This window comes from Psittacula echo, assembly GCF_963264785.1.
Source record: "Psittacula echo genome assembly, chromosome: 4".
Lineage (NCBI taxonomy): Eukaryota > Metazoa > Chordata > Aves > Psittaciformes > Psittacidae > Psittacula > Psittacula echo.
Genome location: NC_137738.1, coordinates 108162323 through 108167995, shown reverse-complemented (window position 1 = coordinate 108167995; position 5673 = coordinate 108162323).

Genomic DNA, 5673 nt, shown 5'->3' with positions numbered 1-5673 from the left:
CCCATCCTGAAACAGAATCACAGAGGGCATCATGGCCTCATACCCAGACCCAGCAATCATGAGGAGCTCTCCTGCAGCAAACCTTGGCAGCAATGCCAGAGGTTTGGAGCAGATCCCAGCACTTCCCCACACCTTGTACACAAGGGAAGGCAAATGAGGATTGGATTTAGCCTTAGCTGAGGGCTCTCTGATGCTCCACATCCAGGGGTGGCCTCAGTGCAAGCCTCCGTTGAGTACCACAAGAATCATTTGCCATTGTCTAGCAATGCCCCAGCACAGAGGGGGACAGGGGCAGACAGGGACATCAGCACCTCCAGGCTGCTGAGGCCAAACAACACAAGCATGCCAAGCCGCCAACCCCAATCCCCTGCACATGCAAAACTGCAGTGTCTCCTCCTCCCTACATGGCTCAGCATCAGCTTCTTCTCTTGTTCAGCTTTGCTGCCAGTGCCATAACAAAACAGGCACTCACTGTCTCCCTGGGTGACCCTAGTCCTGCTATCCTCAGTCAGGAGCCCCTCTCTTCCACTGCCTTCCCATCTTGGCTGGGTAAAGGAGATAAAGAGGTCAGATTTGGGATGCTCCAGGCACAGCTGGCAGGGCATTTACCATCACCAGCTGAGCGAGGCAGCAAACAGGGCACCAGCTTCCCCACATCCTGGAAGCATAAGCAGCTTTTGAACTCAAAAGACTGGATGAGGCCCCAGGAGAGCCCTTGCTGTTAGAAGCTGCTTTCCTTATCCTGCAAAGACAAGGATTCAGGTCCAGTCCCTCATCCTCCCATCCCTTCATCCTCAGCATCTGCCCAGCACCTTTGGGAAAAGAAGTCTGTCCCTCCAGGCCAATGTGGCTGGAGGAGCTGCTTCTGTATTTCTGCTCACAAGCAAGCTTCAAAGGAAAATTCAACCCTCCAGGCATGGTCTTATGTCAAAGATCACCTGCCTCCACGGAGCTGTTTCTGGGCAGGTCACACCATGTCCCTGCACCAAAGCTTTGGTGTGTAAGCACCAGAGCTGCAGCACATGAAGCAGTGCCTCATTTACCTCTGGGTCCTCAGGAAAGATGTTGTCAACGAGTCTTTTGTAGCGAGGACGCAGGGCGCCGCAGCAGCCGCACACACCTGGAAGAGAAGAGACAGAGCTGGTCAGCGTGGACGAATCCTCACAAAGGTGCCTTTGGTGGAGAACATATCCTTGGATTCAACAGGGAAGCCTGGGAAGAGCACAGGGCACCAAGCTCATGACATCCCAGAGTTCTGCAGCAAAAAAAACCCAAGAAAGAAAGTTACAGCTGAGAGGCAAGGAACTGGCTGGTGACCAGCATCATTTGACATAGGGCTGCAGGGTTATCTGCTTTTCTCACCCAAGAAAACAGCCCCCAGAGACCAAGATGTCCAAAGTCCCCCTAAATCTGTGCCTCTCTATCTCACAAGGTCCTCTACTCTAGGTCCTTAGACCAAAAGTTCTTTTCTCTTACCACTCACCCGAGGACACACTCCTCACACCCTGCCCCACGCTCCCCATCGAGCCAGCAGCAATACAGAGAGCACAGGCTGCTGGAGACAGCAAGACAGAAAAAGACAAGAGAGCATCTTATGAAGGCTATGAAAGGAAAATGCATTCTCCTGTTTGCAGCTCCAAAGCTGAGCTGTTGAGAAACACCAAATACCTTTGACTGCCATCGTACCTTTGGGCTGCTGGACCACCATCCCTGACCCCTATGGGGACCATCAAATGACCTGTGTTTCGCAGGACACCAACACAACCATACCCAGACCTGACAGTGGCTTGTCCCTGATGCACAAGTCATGCCCTGCGCAGCCTCTCCAACACCCAAAACCCCTCGCAGCAGCAACTCCACAGGCCAGCAAATGGCAGAAAAGGCAGGCATCAGCCTCATCCCAACCCCAAGCAATGCAATCAGCCACAGCCACCAAATACCCCAAATGTGGCTGTGACCCCCTGCTTCGCTTTCAGGGAGCTGCCAAAGGAGGAAGGGATCCTTTGCAACCTGGATATTTCTCCCTGTGCCATCTCCTGCTTCTCAGGACCGCAGCACACCCTCCGCAGTAGCTGGGGATCCCCCCATCTTCAGCTTGGGAACAGCCGGCGGTCCAGGCTGCCTCTCGAGCATCCATGGTGCTCCCACATGCACCAAGCATGGGAACACGAGACAGTTTAGCATCCATGGGCACCTCCACCCTGAATAAAGCTGTACCAGTGCTGCCCTGTCTCCTGGATGCTGCTGAATATCTGCAGAGTTTGTTCGTTTAAGAAAAGGGAAGGGGAGAGGAGGAGGGGGAGGATTGTTGGATGCTCTCCCCTCCCCAGCACTGCTCCGAGGACTTTGCATGCCAGGACCCCCTGCTCCAGAACAATGCATTTTTCCCCAGGGTCTGGAGTTACTCGGGTTCTGCACCCTGTGGCAGGACACTGATGTCAGCCACCCCAAAGAACCGGCCTTTGCAAGCCCAGGGAAGCGTGAATAATTCGGGGCTGCTCTTTGGCAACCATCACCGAGAAGCAGAAGCCAGGGGGACAAAGGCTGTGCTGGTGGGACCCGGCGACCGCTCCCTCTGGAACGCATGAGCTCACGCCTGCTAGCGCCAGCTCCTGGCACCGGCACCGCTCGCTTCCTGCAATGTGCTCGCTCGCTTCCTGAGCGCATCGCCTCCGCTTGCTTTGGGGTCCCCTTGGGGTCTCCAGGACCGGCACTCCCCTGGCAACACAGTGGTGGCAGAGAGCTCCTTCCATCTCTCATGCTTTCCCTGCCAGCCCCTCCGCACCTTCCCACTATCCGATATTTCTAAGTCTCGTATCCACTGCTCTCTCTCCTCCCTTCTCCGCTGCCTCCAATCGATTTTGCTCCTTTTCAAAAGTACCTTTAATCTGGCCTCTTAATAAATTCTCATTTGCCATTCACATAAGCAAGCACCTGATGATCTCCTGAATGCTCTTAATAAATTTCCCTCAGCCAGGAGAGCCGAGGCAACATGGATCATCCCACCCTGCCAGACCATGTGCATGGAGCCTCAGCATGGACCATGAGCTCTCCCTGCAAAATAGCTGGAGAGTTTCCCCATAAGTGATCCCATTAGCCAAAAAGCGAGGTCCTCCCAACCTCCTGCAGCCTCCTTGGAATGTGACTTTGGAGTATTTTTGGGATTAATGCACATTCCTAGCCCTGGAAGAGGAGCAAAGAGCTCAGCCATGCTCCCAATCCATCACCCTCACCCTGACGAAGCTGAAGAGCAGACTCAGCACAGATCCCATCAATAATAATTGCATAATTAAATGTAATGCTTTCCCTTTCACCTAACAAGACCTCTTCTTCCAGAAGTAGGAGATTTTTAAGGTCTCACCTAAAGAAAGCACCAGCAGGGGAGAAGTGAAGACCTGAAGTGCCTGCCTGGAAAGAGGACACAGGTGCCCCATTAGTTCCATAGGGCAGGAGGATGAACACGGTCACGACAGAGAAGGCAGGAACATTGTTCAATCCAAAACACATCAGGACACTGGCACGTAGGATCCCACCATGGCCCAGCAGAAGGACAGAGCCTCCTGCATTGCAATGCCTCCAGGTGAGACTCTGATGTCTAGTAAGAGGGCTGAGCTCAATGCAGCAAGGCACAGAAAGGGTCTCTTTCACTCTGCTTGCAAGAAACCAAGAGAAATGAGAAACTTTCCTGCTCAAAACCCTTGCTTTCTGTTGGTTTTACCCAGCCCAGACATACGTAGGCACAGACAGGAAGACTGTAAATCCTTAAAAAAGCAGAGTATAAATGACACAGACCTTGAGGAAAGAGGAATATTTTCCTTTGTTTTATTTCCCCCACTCCAAGTACTCCCCAGAGAGCAACAAACCTAAGTCTGGTCCTGATGCCAGAGCTGAAATCAGCCCTTTGCTTCATCTATACAGGACCCCCCTCAGCAACAAACCCTAATGCTGGGGCTAGCAATGACACCCCCCCCAGCCTGGCTACTGACAAGGGTCTCAGACAGACATTTCTTTTTCCAGATACTGGTTTCCTTCAGCACCCACCACACTGACCCCATGCACCTTGTACCCTTACACCAGCACCGCTGCAGCCACAGCTCCAGCCCTGAGCAAGGCACTGACCAGCACCATCCCCCCTGCGAGGACAAAACCCTGCAGCCACAATACATTCCTCCAGCCCAGCCTGGCACCAGGTATTTAAAACAATAGAAAAATGACACCAAAGGTCATCGGCAGACACAGCAGCTTCCCCCTCCCAGGAAATCCAACCCAACACGCCATGGAAAAGCAAAGCCAGGAGAAGGTACCTGCTCCGGCCACGTGCAGCATCTCCAAGGAGCAGACAGGGCCGGCGGCACAGAGCCGCAGCGCGGGGCCGAGAGCCCAGGTAGTCAAAGCCATCGCGTCCGGAGCGAACCGGGGGGCTCGGGGTGCCGGGTACCGCTCTCCTCCTCGCCGAGCGACAGCCGGGGCCGGCCCAGCGGCAGCATCCCTGCAGGAGATGCTCAGCCGAGCGGGAGCAGCCGTTTAAATAAATAAGGGAGCTTTCAGCACGGCTGCTGAGTCACCGAGGCGGCTCCGATGGCAGCTGGGAACGGCGCTGGCTTTGCTCTGCCCGCGTCTGCACCGGTACGCGGGGGTGGCCGCGGAGCTGGGAATTTCGAGGGAATGGGGGCAGCTTTTCAAGGTCCCTTGAGCCCAAGGCTCTCCCGCTGGGCACACGAAGCATCGGTCGTTCGTGGGCAGCACTAACAAGGGGTGGAAGTTCAGCAGGTCGGAGCCGACCCCGAAACAGCATCAGGGATGCGATAGAGACGCAGGCATGGACCCGCACGGTGCGTCACGCTCTCCTCCTGCTGGCAGCGGGAACCAAGGATAAGGGTTTTCTTAAAGATCAGGTAAACAGAGGCACAGAGAAACGTGACTCAACCCTCTCCCTATGGAGGGAATAAGGTGGGAAACCCAGAAGTAGCATTGGCTACCCATGATACATGTGTCACCTCAGCCTGGGGCACCCACTCTTCACCACCACTCTCAGCCGCAGCAGGTCACATCTGCGCTCTTGCAGAGGGACAAAGCAAGCCAAAAGGGTCTTTTGCTTTGATAGCTCAGCTCTGAGAAAGTCGATCTAATTGAGGATAAATACAGTCTTTCAGTCCCAGCGACTGCTGCTCACTGCTATAACCCCCACTTAGCTGCTCAACTGGCTTGAGCCCCGAGGCACTCAGATAAACTCGTTGCATATGCTTCCAGGAGGGTGGTTCACTGGTACCAGCTGTAACTGGGAATTTTGGGATCCACATGACCAGCTGAGAAGAGGACACAGGCCCAGCTCACCTTCCAAAATGACCTCGTACTCCCAGTGCTCCAACCTTAAACCTTTCCTCATTAATTCCTCTCACCTCTTACCATTTTAATAGCATCCTGGCAATAAGCATGGCTGGAAGACATTATGGCCATATTATTTGATGCCTAGAATTTACTTCATAAAGGCACTCCAGCTGATTGCAAATAAATCTTAATTAAATCATGCAAAATCCCTCATTAAACCTAATATCCCATGAAGGTCACTCTCTCAACCCCAGGCAAGCACCAGCCTGAAGGTAGGGGTTGTACTGCCAGCCCAGGCCTGGCATCCTCCAAGCCCTGCACTGAACCAGAGACCTTTCTCTAATC